This window comes from Rattus norvegicus, chromosome 9 (assembly GCF_036323735.1).
Source record: "Rattus norvegicus strain BN/NHsdMcwi chromosome 9, GRCr8, whole genome shotgun sequence".
NCBI lineage: Eukaryota > Metazoa > Chordata > Mammalia > Rodentia > Muridae > Rattus > Rattus norvegicus.
The window spans coordinates 109,164,413-109,181,044 of NC_086027.1; the positions used below are offsets into that span (position 1 = coordinate 109,164,413).

At 38.9% G+C, this 16,632-nt stretch overlaps 1 long non-coding RNA gene across 1 annotated transcript; it reads left to right on the plus strand.

Moving 5' to 3' along the window:
• The first annotated feature begins 12,495 nt into the window (after positions 1–12,495).
• On the plus strand, positions 12,496–15,211 carry LOC134480425 (uncharacterized). The gene is made up of 2 exons (XR_010054888.1): positions 12,496–13,095; positions 15,081–15,211. It is a non-coding gene; the product is annotated as an uncharacterized LOC134480425 (long non-coding RNA).
• The last annotated feature ends 1,421 nt before the right edge of the window (positions 15,212–16,632 follow it).

Genomic DNA, 16,632 nt, shown 5'->3' on the forward strand with positions numbered 1-16,632 from the left:
ATTTTCGTATCCAAAAGCCATAGACTAACAAATGGGAAATCTCTTTCAAGTTATTAATTAGTAAGGTAAAAAAGAATTAGCCCAACATAGTTATTGTTGGTTCCTTTGGCTTTCTCTCAGAAGGTAAGGAAAAACTTATCAATGAAGACAACATATATGTCAGACAAAGAACTTGGAAGAATCAAGCAGGAAATGACCTAGAAGCCTCATACACGAAGCTTTCATAGTATCTGAGGCTGAGGCTTGAGGGGAATCATCAGTAGTCCTACCCAGTAAGGCCTCTGATCTAACAACACAGTGTTATCTTTCCAGGGTTGCAATAAGTGGCCCATATGTCTTATTGTAACTAATAGCTGTATGGTTGGATCTAAGGCCTGTCCATGTCTGACTCTATAAACAGACCACTACCTATGGCTGGTGAAATCAGGTCAACCTAGAGAGGAATCTACTACTGCTGCTTTCTTAAGCCAATATAATGCACTCTAAATACTTGTCTTTATATCACCGATGAGAGAGAGAGAGAGAGAGAGAGAGAGAGAGAGAGAGAGAGAAAATGGCTCAGTGGTTTGTCTTCCAAAAGACACTGGTTTGATTCCCAATGGGTCACAATCATGTGAAACTCCAATCCATGAGGTTCAAGGCTCTCTTCTGACCTCTGCAGGCACTGTGCATGTGGTGCTAAGACACATATGTAGGCACATACACAAAATTTAAGTTAAGTTCTTCTGTATGATTGTTCACAGCTTTAATCTTAGCACTAGATTTCCCAGATTTCTATGAGTTAGAGACTAGTCTGGTCTGTCTACGGTGTTCTGGGCCAGCCAAGGATATCTACTAAGACCTGTCTCAATATTAATTGATTAAATTAACAATTTGTTTTTAAAAATTAAAAATAATATACCATTTTATCATTATCTTAAACAACTGACCAAACACAGGAGATGGTTTCTAACTCTAGTCTTAGGTGTTCAAAGGAAACACAGGGCAAGCTAAGTAATAGGTTTTGTTCTAATTGGATTAATTAATGTTCTAGAACAGGATCCTGCCTGTAAATGAAACTTTGGCCAGTGGAATCACTTCTAGTAAGTAGGTAAAATAAGATGATGTGCCTTGGGTTTCAGAACCAAGCGGCTGCCTTCTTATGATTCCAAAATTATTCAAAGGAAAGATAAAAGCATGTTTGTCTTGGGTCAAATGTGCATTTCGCTTTGGAGAGCTAGCATCGATCTACTCAGGTATTGTAAAAATACTTCTTCCAGGAGGAACAAAAGATTCATCAAATAATGACAGGGCTGTGCAGTAGATACCCTAGAGCTAAGAATATCACAAAAGAATAATTCAACCTCAGAAGAATAATTCAGATCCACTGAAAACAACAATACCAAAATGCCAGAATGCTGAGAGGGCCAAGGGAATATCTACTGAGTCTGTGGAGAAAGGAAACAGCACTTAAGGCCATCTCTAGCCAGCACAGCAAATGGGTACTCTCCTTATGTGCTGTTCAATCCTCTCATATCCAAAACTCTGAGGGAAGAGAGGCCTGCAAGAGGCAGAGGTAGCTGGAAAGCAAGAATGGAGTCAAATTGTCATTCGTGGTCTCATGGGAAGCTTCTAGGCTAAAAGAGGTTGAGTTAGGGCAGCTCAGAATCCACAAATTCAAGTCAGAACTTCAGCGGTTATTTTGCGTTGCAAATACCATTTGGTAAATTGAATAAGGATGCTCAGACCTGAGCAATTATAAAACTCTTAGTGAAGCATCAACAAACAGTTCACAGGAAAGATCCCATGTGTGAAAATTCACTAAAAGTCTAAAGCCACGAGTCACGCTTATTCGACCTATGTCCACACATATTTATCTTCATGGAAAGTTAGATGAGGCATGATAAGTTACAGTTACAAATTTACCAATCGTTAACATGAAGATCATAGGTGAGCACAGTGCAGGCGATTTCCAATCACTTTACGCACAGCTTGGAAAAACACAAAACTCCCCATTCACATTATAACTGTTAAAACAGTTTTTATTATCAATGCAAGTGAACTGGCTTTAGAGTTCTCTCACATTGCTACTACAAGTTGCTGTCGAGTTGATATAAATAAAAAACATTAGCATCGCTTGTTGTATCATGCTCCTACATTTCATAAGTAAAAGCAAAAAGACAAAAAAAAACACACACACATAAACTACAATGAGGTCACTAGGATACAAGAATATCTTTAATTTATCATAAAGTATCTTTGTTTAGTTTACCATAAAACCAGTGAAAGGTTTTGTCTTGACTATTTAGCAACAGGCATGAATCATAGTCACTTTGAGCACATGCCTCTTTCTGAACAATTATGAATCTATAAACCAAAATACAAGCAATGAATACAAACCACATCTTAATGAGCAGCAAGAATCCAAGAGATGAGAAACAAAGAAAAGGCCAGGAGAGCCACTAATGATTTTACAGTAGCTACTCTGAGCTTTTCACATTCGGATAACAACAGCATGATTCACAAGCTAACTAACCAGACTTGTTTTTTTCCCTTCCATTATCAAATTATAGCCTTCCCCCCCACACCCCCCCCGCTAATTTTTATGACCTCGATCCATTAATTTTGTCCTAATCCTTCATTCCCATTCTCAACCAAACCAAGATGCTGAGGTTAAAAATGAGTCAGGTTTCCACGCCTTGCCTGATAGCTAATCTACTTTTCTAGTGGATAATTTGTTAGAAAACAAAACAACATGTTTTATGGCTTTCAAGCTCAACCTAAAGTGGAAACACTGTGGTCTTCCCCTAAATATCAGACTTTACAAGAGCTATGACATTCTCATGACAGCATCCTTACTTCAGGCTGCCACTCTAACAAAGCAGCGAAGTGAGTGAGTCAGCACTCCGCTTTATCTAACCATACCTATTTCTGGAATGTACCGAAAGGACATTTGTAAGGAAGACTCACATAGTAAAGAATTATTCGTTTTAAAAGCTCATAGTTAATTCTAGGAATGCTATTGCCTATCTGTAACCCAAGCCATCAGCAGCCTGAGGCAGAAGGAAAGAGGCTGCAGGCTAGCCTGGGATCCACAGCAAAACCATGTCACAACAAAACCAGCCAAGAACAGAAGTCATGGATAATTATGCCTCTGTATCCTCACTTTCCTAATATAAAGTGCTGTGTTGAAATGTGGTTAACTGTCTGTTTAAACCTCATCCCCATCTTAAGTTAGCCTCAGTGTTCTGATTTTAATGAACATAGGCTGGTCAGTAAAGGATTCCCAATCATTTGATTTAAATTCTCATTAGAACACCATCACAAATTGTGACCTATTTTATGGGGGAGAAAATGGAAAACTTTGGGGCGTAGGATATGGCTTAGTGAGTAAAGTTTACACTGTAGGTCTGAAGATTTGAGTTCAGAACCCTGTAGGCAGACAGCCTGCCATAGCTGCTGACCTATAATCCCAACACTGGGACTGAAGACCTATAGATACCCAGGTGGGTTAGGAAACTTAGTAGAAAGTCAGAAAAACCAAACTGGCCAGCACCAGACTCAGTGAGAGACAATGTTTCAAAATTTAAGGTGTATAACTGTAGGTTGATGCCACTATGTAGGTGGAGGCAGACAAGATAAAATGAGGCCTGTCATTGGATGGGAAGGGAGGCAGGAACAGAGGTTTTAGAAGGGAGGGAGAAGCAGGAAAGAAAAGGCAGGAGTGAGGGAAAGGAGCTGGGAGAACATGTTGGCAGATGCTAAGATTCTTCTCTGTGTATCGATACAGGTTGCTATGACTATTTTTAAGGGATGGGTGTGTACAGGATTTTATGCTGTCTAGATGGGCAAATTACAACTTATCAATTGGATCAGAGGTTATTGTGTGGTGTGTTCTTTCATGGGGCAACTTAATTGAGTTAAAGAGAGTGTATGGTGGCAGGACTCACCAGGTCTGCCAGGGAATTAGGATGTGAATGCCTGGCCTGGTAATCACCCACCAAGGGAACTCAGGGTGGTGTGACAGAGTGCCTCACTGGAATGGCTCACAGACCATCCCTGTCAGAGAAAGTCTGGGAGAGAAAGCTTGGAGTTGTATGAGTTTTATATTTTTTATTGCAACAAGTGTCTAACCAACGTGCTAGGCAAGAATCCACTAAAAGTTGAAGTTTTGTCAGCCTGAGAAAGTTTTGTTTTCTAAGTAAGAGGGGACCAGCACCATGTTGAGTGACATAATGTCACTAGCAGTGGGAATTTTAAACAATAGAGACAGGCAGAGACTGGCAGGCTCAAATCCCCTGCTGTGAAAAGTGCAGGCTGCTCTTAGGAGAGCTAAAAAATGGAAGCTTCCTGCTTCCTTAGATGTTGATTAGATTTATTTAAAAGGCTGGTTTAGTTGCTTTTAGAATAGTTATATACAGAGTTTGTCTGAATTACATGGGAATTCGCCCTCAATTCAGAACCAGGTAGAAATAAATAAAAGTCTGTACACCAGGCAGAGTGAATACAGACATATATTATAGAAGTTATTAATAAATAAAAGTCTGATGCTCCAGGCAGAGAGCTTGACAGATAATTGTATTTTGGGGCTAAAATCTTAGTTTGACAATTTGCTTACTTCTTCTTGGTATTGGTATTGGTATTGGTATTGGTATTGTTATTGGTATTGGTATTAATAGAAATGTGATTAAATTATTTTATGAATTGTCCCGCTATGACATATGGCTCTTTGATGCCAGCTAGCAAGGGTTTGTGGTTATTTTTAAAATTACCACAACAGGAGATTCCTATTCTCTTAACTTGGGCTCCACAGGAATTTTGGGTTAATTTCCTGGCATGACAGATTAGAGAAGCCTAAACAGGCTCATACAGTACTGTTTCGCTTACTTCATTTTTTAAAATTGTTTTAATGTTTATAATGGCGTGATTTTGAGTCTTCTGGTTATATTACTACTCTGGGAGAGAGTGCAAGATACAGGCTTTTCTGGTTACAGACTAACATGGTATTTTGGGAGAAAGGTTTTGTCTTTGTGTTTTTAAAAAGGGTGATTAAGCTTTGGACATCTTCCAGAGTTATACTGATTAGGTTTGATAAAGGTAGACTTCCTGAAAACTACATTCAAGAGAATCAAACAAAAAGATACCTTGATACTAAAATTGTGTTTTGAGATTTATATACGGAAGAATGTATAGCCTGGTGAAGCTCGTCATCAGAATGCTGAACTGGCCTGCTTGGATTCCTGATTTCAAGGACTTTCAGCTGTGTCTAGTCAAGACCGACATCAGGTTACAACAATTGTCCCATTTTCCCTACCCCTACCCTCAAGGGTATCTCAAAGCCCATGTACAGATTGAAGAAATGATTGAAGAGTCATCACCCAGATTCCCTAAACTTTGTAATGTTAAAAGTGGTTATTCTAATGTTGTCATTCTAGACAATTTAGAAATGCTCATATTTTTTTATCTTCATCAACAATTTATTTTAGATTATTGAAAAATGTATGAGCAAAACAGTCTTAGAAACATCCTTTGTTGTTTGACTTTGTTGAAACCAAGTCTTGCTGTGTTTTCCAGTGTCTTCGTTAATTTTTTAATTGGGCATTTCTTATTTACATTTCAAGGAGGAATTAGCTAGAATTGATTGTACACCCATAATCTCATTTGGTAAAAAAATCTTTATATTTGTTACTAAGCTAACATTTATAATCTTTTACATTGGTACAGAATTTATTTGACACAAGTTTAAATTTTTTGATATGAATTTCTTATCAATTTAAAATTAAAATTAATATTCTTACTCTCATATATAGGCATTGTGCCTATACAACACATTTATGTATGCAGGGCTTACACCCAGTTCTTTACTGCTATTAAAAAACTAATCTGAGATGATTAAACATAGGAATTAAGGACCAAACAACAAAATCATGGCTCATAGTTTACTGCTAGGGTGTTTTCAAAGTATTCTCATCAGAAATAGCGAGAGTAGTTAACGGACAACAGTTCAGTTGACTTTATGTAGATAGATGGTTTTCAAAAACATCAGAAATTCACAAAAAAATGACATTCGATGTTATTTATCTTTTGTTGAGACATGTTTGCTCCAACAGCTCCCCTTTGGTAAATTCAAAGAAGAAATTGAACATCTCCACCTCCAGGTAAAGTGAAACAGTGGCTAGATAGCCATTGGGCAGAAATTGCCTATTTCTTCTACAGATGAAATACTGTCCAGAAAAGGATGCATTGCAGAATCGTCCACTGATAATTTCTGCTGAGCCAGAATGATAAGCTCTTCAAAATTCTGCATTTCAAAAGTCAGTCAGATGATCCTAGGTCAGAAGGCTGAAGATTTGCTCTCACCTGTTACTACAGGGGACTGAACAAGTAGGCAATTGTCTCTTCAACTGGTCTCAGATCGGAAACCATGTTAGGCTTCGTATATTTTCAGATAATACTGCTAGTTCTCAGATTTCTGACCAGGTTGAAACTAGTTGCAGTCTCATAGCATACCCAGGCTGTTTAACTTTTAGAACACATATTTAAGTAGATAGTTATCAGATAGTATACAAGCTAGTAAGTGCATAACATAAATTTTTAGCCTTTCTAAAGCTGGAATGGATAGCTAATTGTTCTGTTTAACTGATAAAATGTTGGACTTTGTGTTACTTTATGCTTTTAAATTACAAAATACATGGCCCAGGCTGGCCTCAAACTCATAATCCTCCTGCCTCTGTCTCATTCAGCAAATCCTACAGTAGTGCACCATCACCATAGTAGTTGTGCTCAGCTTACATTTGAGAGAAACTTGTTTTCTTTTATTAGACAGAGAGGGTGAAGTATAGGTTGATGACTTTATGCAGGTAGAAGAAGACAAGATAAAATGAGGCCTGTCATTGAACAAGAAGGAAAGATATGAAGAAACAAAGTTTTAGAAACAGGAGAAAGGGAGCTGGAACAAGGAGAAGAGTTGGGAGAACATGGCAAGAGATGTTAAGATTCTTCTCTGTGCATTGATACAGGTTATTATAACTATTTTTAAGGGATGGGTGTGTACAGGATTTTCTGCTGTCTAGATGGGCAAATTATACCTTATCAATTGGATCAGAGGTTATTGTGTGGTGTGTTCTTTCATGTGGTGACTTAACTGAGTTCAAGAGTATGTGTGCTGGTAGGACTCACCTGGCCTACCATGGAATTAGGATGTGAATGCCTGGCATGGTAACCATTCACGAAGTGAACTCAGGGTGGTATGACAGGGCACCATATTGGAAGTGGCTCACAGACCACCAAGGTCAGAGGGAGTCTGCGAGAGAAAGCGTGGAGCTGTATGCATGGGAACCAGTTGTGTACCTTTTTTATTTTACTGCAACACAAAACATGGCAATAATTAATGGTTCTCTAATTGGAGTGGTTGGAGAAAGGAAAAAAAAACAAAGAAATGCAATTATCTTATTCTCGAAAATAAAATTAAAACTATTCAAGATGCAAAGCAACAGATGAAGACACTCAGCATTCACATTGTTTGACAAATGTGCATTCACACATATACACATACATATGCACATACACACATACACACGTACACACATATACACATATACACAGACATATACACACATATACACATACACACAGACATATACACACATATACACATACACACAGACATATACATAAGCATAGAGACAGGCACATCAACCTATAGACATATAGATAAATACACATAAACACAAACACCAATACATACCCACATAAATATACCTACAGACACATATATAAACACACGTGTACACACAGACACATAGGAACATTCACACATACCACAACAGATACAGACAGACACACACATACATACACATTGACATAACCACATACAAGAATGCACACAGACACATATGCATGCGAACACACAGAAACATATGCACACATAAGCATACACCTACAGACACACACAGACATACACCCACAGGAATCTTTACAGAATATGTGAGAACTTTAACTCATTTTTTAAAGCAAAGTTCCAATCATAATGTGGTGAAATGAAGAATTAGGTCAAACATTTAGTGTCTTGATGCAAAGTTCATAGATAGCCCTTTACCAGCCCCCCCCCAAAATAGATAGGCATACAAGCACATCCTGAGTAATTGTAAAATCTAACATCATCTAAAAGAGCTGTTTCACTGAAAATCATAGCTCTGAAGAAAGAAATTGAAGAAGATCTCAAAAGATAGAAAGATCTCCCACACTCATGGATTGGCAGGATTAATATAGTAAAAATGGCCATTTGGCCAAAAGCAACCTACAGATTCAATGCAATTCCCATCAAAATTCCAACTCGATTCTTCATAAAATTAGAAAAAGCAATTTGCAAATTCATTTGGAATAATAAAAATACCAGGATAGCAAAAACTATCCTCAATAATAAAAGAACTTCTGGGGTAATCACCATTTCTGAATTAAGGCTGCATTACAGAGCAATAGTGATAAAAACTGTATGGTGTTGGTACAGAGACAGGCAGGTAGATCAACGGAATAGAATTGAAGACCCAGAAATGAACCCACACACCTATGGTCACCTGATATTTCACAAAGGAGCCAAAACCATCTAGTGGATAAAAGATGGCATTTTCAACAAATGGTGCTGGTTCAACTGGAGGTCAGCATGAAGAAGAATGCAAATTTATCCCTTCATATCTCCTTGTACAAAGCTCAAGTCCAAATGCATCAAAGACCTCCACATAAAACCATATACTCAAATTAATAAAAGAGAAAGTGGGGAAGAGCTTCAAACACATGGGCACTGGGGAAAATTTCCAGAATAGAACACAAGTGGCTTATGCTTCAAACTCAAGAATCAACAAATGGTACCTCAAAAAATTGCAAACCTTCCATAAGGCAAAGGACACTGTCATTAGGACAAAACAGCAAGCAACAGATTGGGAAAAGATCTTTTCCAATCCTACATCCAATAGAGGACTAATATCCAATATATACAAAGAACTCAAGAGGTTAAACTCCAGAGAATTAAATAATTCTATTAAAAAATGAGATACAGAGATAAACAAAGAATTCTCAACTGAGGAATATCAAATGGCTGAGAAACACCTAAAGAAATGTCCAACATCCTTAGTCATCAGGGAAATGCAAATCAAAACAACCCTGAGATACCTTCTGACAACAGTCAGAATGGCTAAAATCAAAAACTCATGTGACAGTAGATACTGGTGAGGATGTGGAGAAAGAGGAACACTTCTCCTTTGTTGGTGCAATTGCAAGCTGCTACAACCATTCTGGATTTCAGTCTGGTAGTTTCTCAGAAAATTGGACGTAGTACTACCTGAGGACCTGGGCATATACTCCAACATATAACAAGGACACAGCCTTATTCAGCTAGAAGCTGAGAAGAACCCAGATGTTCCTCAAGTGCTTAATGGATAAAGAAAATGTGGTACATTTACACAAAGGAGTACCACTCAACTATTAAAAACAATAGCTACATGAAATTCTTAGGCAAATGGATGGAACTAGAAAACATCATCCTGAGTGAGGTAACCCAGTCACAAAACAAACAAACAAACAAACAAACAAACAAAAAATCCACACATATTGTATGCATTCACTGATAAGTGGATATTAGCCCAAAAGCTTGGATTATCCAAAATACACTCTACAGATCATATGAAGGTCAAGAAGAAGGACAACCAAAGTGCAGCTACTTCAGTCCTTCTTAGAAGGGGGAACAAAAATATTCATAGGGGGAAATACAGAGACAAATTTTAGACCAGAGACTGAAGCATTGGCTATTCAGAAACTGCCTCACCTGAAGATCCAGTCCATACACATATGGCCACTAAATCCAGACAATATTGTTGATGCCAAGAAGTGCATGCTGACAGGAGCCTGATATAGCTGTCTCCTGAGAAGCTCTGTCAGAGCCTGACAAATACAGAAGGGGATGCTTGCAGCCAACCATTGAACTGAGAACAATGTCCTCATTGAAGAAGAAGGACTGAATGAGCTGAAGGGGTTTGCAACCCCATAAGAACCACAATACCAACCAATCAAAGCTCCCAGGGAGTAAAACACCATCCAAAGAGTACACATGAACAGATTCATGGCTCTGGCTGCATATGTAGCAGAGGATGACTTTTTTGGGCACCAATGGGAGGAGAAGCCCATGGTCTTGCCAAGGTTTGACCCCTCCCCACTCCAGTGTAAGGAAATGTCAGGGCTGGGAGGCAGGAAGGGGAGGGTTGATGGGTGGAGGAGCACCCTCATAGAAGAAGGGGAGGGAGATGGTATAGCGGGTTTATGGATGGGAAACCGGGAAAGGGGATAACATTTGAAACATAAATTAAAAAATAACCAAGAAAAAGAAAAGAAATATTCTTCACAAATTTAAAAGAAAGCCCACCATCATAAATTATAAAAATATAAATGGGACCATAATATGATTCAGCAATGCTACTACTGACAATATTTCCAAATAAAATGAAATTTGTCTGCCAAGGAGACACCTGCACTCTTGTGTTTATTTCAGCACTACTCCCAATAGCCAGGAAATAGAATTAATGTGCTGTCAGCTGAAAAATGGATCCTGGCATGGTAGTCCACACATATTATCCAAGTACTTAGGAAACAGGAGGATAGTTGCAAATCCAAGGTCAGCTGTGCCACAGAGTAAGTTCCAGGACAACCTGGAGACCCTGTTTCAAAATGAAATAAATTGAAAAAACGACCTAAATAATGGATAGAGTATAATATATTTACCTTATTGAAACTATTTGCTACCCTCAAAAGCATAAAGATCTAACATTTGCGACATTGTCTTTGTTAGGCTTCACTGCTGTGGAGAGACACCATATAACTAAGAAACCCTTATAAATAGAAACATTTAATTGATGCTGGCTGAGAGTTTCAAGGTTTGGTCCATTATTATCATGATGGGAAGCCCGGCAGCGTGCAGGTGCACTCGAGACTGGAGATGGATTTGAGAATCCAACATCTTGATTCCCAGGCAGCTGGGAGAAATTTTATCACAATGGGCATAGTTTGAGCATCAGAGACCTCAGAGCTCACAGACCAGAGTGACATACTTCTCCCAACAAGGCCACACATACTTGGACAGGGCCATACCTCCTAATAGGGCTATTCAAACACATGAGTCCATGGTGCCATTCCTATTCAAACCTCCACACTCCATTCCATGATCCCCATAGGCTTCCAGCCATGGCATAGCACAAAATGCATTTGGCTCAACTTCAAAAGTTCCCACAGTCTATCAGAGTCTCAACAATGTTTAAAAGTCCAAAGTATAAAGTCTCTTCTAAGATTCACGCTATCCTTTAACCTTCTATAAAATCAAAATGAGTAAAAGCAGATCACATACTTCCAACATACAATGGCACGGGATAGACACTAATCATTCCAAAATGGAGGAAAAGCAGGAAAGTGTGCAAATACCGGACCAAAGCAAGATTGAAAACTAACTGGATAAACTCCAAACTCTGCATCTCCGTGTCTCATGTCAAAGCCCTCTTCAGATCTCCAACTTCTTTCAGCTTTGTTGACTCCAACACAGTTTCCTCTTGGGCTGGATCTACTCCCTGTTAGCAGCTTTTCTCGGTGGGCATCTCCAGGGCTCTGGCATTTCTAACATCCAGGCTTCTCTACTTCAGTTCAGGCCTGCCCTTCACAAAATGGCCTCTCTAAGTCTTTACGCAAGGATAAACCCTCCACACACCTGGCCTCAGCACGATTTCTTAGTGGAGAAGAAGATTCATAGCTCCTTCCCTCTATTACTGGCTGTCAAGGCAGAACCCACTGACTGAAGCTGCCAAGTTCTGATGCTTGGGCTGGAACATGGCCCCCTTATTTAATTACATCTTCCCCAGCTTTCTGTTGTCTATGGTTTTTCTTTTAATGTCTAAGCTGGGCTGTTCTGCATCTTGCTCAGTAGACCAGGCTGACCTTAAACTCAAGAGATCTGCATACCTCTGTCTTCTGAGTGATGGGATCAAAAGCACATGCACCATACCTGGACCTCAATTGCTTTCTTCAATTCCTTTTTACTAGATGGAAGTTTAGCTAGGTGGAATCTTGACTTGAGGTCACCACTCCCTTTACTCTGCTTAACATCTGGCTTCTCTTTAATCTATTTATCTCCTCGCACACAGGATTTAGCTCCATTCTTCCTGGTGCCCCCTTCCTCCTCAAATTGTCCATTTTGCAATGCTCCTTGCACAGTTTGCTCCTTTCCATTGTAGGTCTTTGTAAGCAGGGTCGCCTGACAAAGTTGACACTAGACTGTGGTTCAAGATTTCTTCTGCCAACTCAATTAACCCAAAACACTTTAATTAAATCTCTGGCAGATTTTTTTTTGGACAAGGGCAAAAAAGCATCCACATCCTGCCCCATAATATCACAAGAAGGCTCTCGAGTCAACATGCTAAACTTCTTTGCCTCTGAAACCTGTTGAGCCAGGATGCCACAGTTCAAATCACCCTCAACACCACAGTCTTCCACATTCCCACTAGGATGGCCCATTAAGTCCTATTTAAAGCATCCCACTGCTTTCCTAATCCAAAATTGCAAAATCCACATTCCTCCAAATAAAAGCATGGTCAAGCCTATCACAACAAGAACACAGTCCCTGATACCAACTTCTGCCTTAGTGTTTCATTGCTGAGACACAATGGCCAAGGCAACTCTTATAAAGGAAAACATCTTATTGTGGCTAACTTACAGTTTCAGAGGTTGAGTCTATTGTCACCATGGCAGGAAGCGTGGCGGCATGCTGACAGACAGTGGCGCCAGAAGAGCTGAGAGTGTTATATCTTGATTCACAGAGAACAGAGAAAAACTGTGTCACACCAGGCTTAATGTGAACAGAGAAGACCTCAAAACCCACCCCACAGTGACATACGTCCATCACCAAGGTGACACCTACTCCAACAAGGCCACACCTCCTTATAGCGCCACTCCCTATGGGCCAAGCCATCTGAGTCTATGGGAGCCATATCTATTTAAACCACCAGGGACATCATTGATGGAACTAGAGATTTTCAGCTTAATTAAAATAAACCTGACACCGAAACACCAGAATTACACAATAAGGTATGGAACCTTACCATGAAGATCTGGTAGACATTAAGAGGAGAGGAGAGTAACAGGGTGATATTGGAGGGATATTCATCAATAGATGTAAGATAGAGATGGATGGGAGGACGTCATTGGAGTGAGCTATTGTGCAGTAGGATGGACGACTCTTAACTTTACAACCAGTAACAGTTGTGTGCTGTGCAATGCAGAAAGCCCGAGGAAAATAATTTTATTATTTTTAACTGTGCTATGAAGAATATATGTTTGAGGAGACACTTATATTTACCTCATATGAACACTACACAATTTATACAAGTAATAGCCTTCATATTTCCATATAATATATGTGTGTTGAAAATTGATCCTTAATTTAAACTATTAACCAATTATTAATCCATCATTAATTAAATAATTATTTGGTGTGTCTTGTACCAGAAGGCTGTTCTGTCCTATATCTCTCTTCTTTTTGCATTTTTTTAGCATCTTACAAAATACATTTACCAACACGACAATTTTAATACAATTCAATTTAAACCCTAAGAGTACTAATCCAGAAAATCTATGAATTTATAATTGACACTAATTTAGTCTGCAGATTATAGACCATTCTGCTAGTTTCTATGATCAACTTTCCCCTGGAATAATAAAACTAAACAGCTCATTGATGTGAGTCATAGCTATTTAAAGATGCTTGCATGATTAGGCCACATTCAACACCTCTGAAATCTGAACCTTCAGGAGGAAATGTTAACTATTGATAACTATATACACACACCAAACCCCAAAGTACACACGCCCATGAGCACACATGTACAGACAGCATGTATTGCTAAACTGTTCATGCTATTGGGACTATATTTTTAAAATCTGTACAAATCATTTAATTAACACTTACTGAAGTCCCAGGATAACAGCGAGGATATTAATAGGCATAACCCTTCATCCCTATCCATTCATGTATGATGATTTACAATTTGAAAAGATTCTTGACTTCATATGCATCTTTTCACCAGGGTTCAATTGTCTTAATGTGTCAATGTTCCCATCTGAAATAACCCTCCTGAGCTTTGCTCAGGACATAGGCATGCTGGTTTATCTCCAGATATGTCTCCTCATTGATTTCTATGTAATCTGCTTCATCAGCACTGAGTAGAAGATGCAAGCTTGTTCTGAGTTATTACCTGTTCTTCAGTCCGTCTGTTCTCTCCTCAGTTTTGGGGCTGCTTACTACTAATTTTGACCAAAGCCACAACCTGAGGCTCTAGACCCCATGACACTTTGTAAGTAACACTTGCCAATAACAGAGACTTCTGTCAGTCATAACCAAGACACTCCTGAGTACTTGACGTGGGGCCTCTATGCTGACTGTTGGCTCTAGCATTTCCTTGCTTTGACTCATTATACCCTCCCATAATTTCCCATTTATAGTCATCCTGATAGAGTTGAGGATTGTGGTCTGTTGTCTAGAGACTGTAGGGAGGGTAGGAACTGTTTAAACTCAACTACCAGAGAATGTACAAAGGATGGAGTGTTCATGTCACATTTCACAAGCTTTTGGGGTCACTAGCATAGCGTGGCTTTCTCACGCATGTAGTTTATAACTATAACTGGTCGCCTTCAGAAACTGGGAGGTTCTGTGTCTAAGGCAGTAGCTTGACTCCCTTCCTAGCACATCTCAACCCTAGGTTTTCTTTGCCAATAACTTTGTCTCCTATGCTAAATTTTCAGTCTTTATATAAGGCCTTCTGGGCTTGGTTATCTGCTCTGTTTTCCTGCCTCAATCCTATACGTGTTTAGCACACCAGCTCTCTGAAAGCTAAGCTATAACACCATCACATTTTTATAGTGTATGCATAGGCTGATTTAATCACATCACAAGCTCATACAGCAGAGCAAGAATATTGAAATTCAATAGACAAAGGGAAAAAGCAAAAGAAAGGAAAATGCTGTCCCTCTATCTGTCAATCTTGTTAACAAGATACCATACTCTGATTTTCCAGCTGACTTCCTTCGCAATGGATTTGCTACTGACGGGTATAATGCTCGTCACACCTCTGAGACCTAGTCTGACGACTCTTCGACTCCATCTTCGGATTCTTGAATTACCTTGAATTAAATGTGCTCAAAATCGAAATTATCAGATAGCACAGTATAAGCCATTCAACAGGTTCTCCCAACCGTTATAACAATATATACAAATACCTCTACAGTAGAAATTAGAAATGGAGACATGAATCCATTGGTTCATAGCTTCAGATATTATTTTTATTGAAAATTTCTTTTAAAATTTTCTGTCTGAAAGGTCAAGATTTGCTAATTGATTCCTCAAAAAAAAATACTTGGAATGTGTGAGTGTTTGACATTTTCTCTTATTTTTCTTGAAGGGAAAGTGGTGCCAAACAGAAATTAGGAAGTCATTTTCGCTCAGTCTAATTTTCACTCTTAGTTCATTGCATTGATTTTTAAAATTATGGTCATATTCAACAGTACACCTTGGGGAAAAATGAGTAGTTATAAGTGATATCCAAATGTTTAAACCAACGAAGATAATAAGGTGGCCGATGATGCTCTGGTCTGGCAGTGAGCACTGTAGACTGTTAACAGTAAAGCCTAAATTACCCAGCAATGTATATAATCACCTATAGAATTGTGTGCAGTTTGAATCCTGGAAAGCAAGTATCTTTTAATTGCTCCAGTCCTACACAATCTTAATCTCTACACTAAAAAAGTCATAGAACCTTGCTCAACTCAGATCATGTCTGTTTGCCATTGAGACTCAGGAAATTAGTTGTGTTCTGTGTGCTATTTGCCAAGATAAGTGAGAAATATCACTCAATTATCAATATATCTTTTTAAACCAACTTTTTATTTCTACTTACAGAAGTATAGATACTTAATCATTTATCAGAAAAGAAGAAAACCTTCTTATTTGAAATGAATCGATTTATAAGTTCTGTGGACTTATAAATTTACAAGATTTTAAAAATCTTTTTAGTCTGTTTGTTTTTCTGGACAGTTTTTCCCTGTGTAGCCCTGGCTGTCCTGCAACTTGCTCTGCAGACCAGGCTAGCCACAAACTCTGATCTCCTGCCTCTGCCTCTCCTGTGTTGTATTAGATGTGTGTACCGCTGCTCTGTGCGTTTTTCCTTTGTGCACACCCCAAAGAACGTTAGTGGGTGTTGGAGGGAGCGTTTCACTCCTGTTCCCTTCACTGCTGACTCACTGATAAGTGATCATTGATCTTACATTTACAAACGAGTCGTCTGCAATGCAGATGCAGCTTCATAGCTTGATGCTGAAATTCTCACAAAAGCTTCTTTTTGTTCTTCAGTCCTTGCAGTCTATACTTCAAAATTTTGGGGCCCTTGGTTTCCGTGATATGTCACAGACTTTGTGAGTCTAGCAAAAATGTCACAAGGCTCCTCTAACTCAAGTTCCCTCCCCGTGTTGGTCAGAATGAAGAAACAAACACAGTAAGCATCTTGATTTGGCCACTCAATGGACCATGGTCCTCAGTATCTTCACACTTCAGTTCACCATTTCCATTTGTAT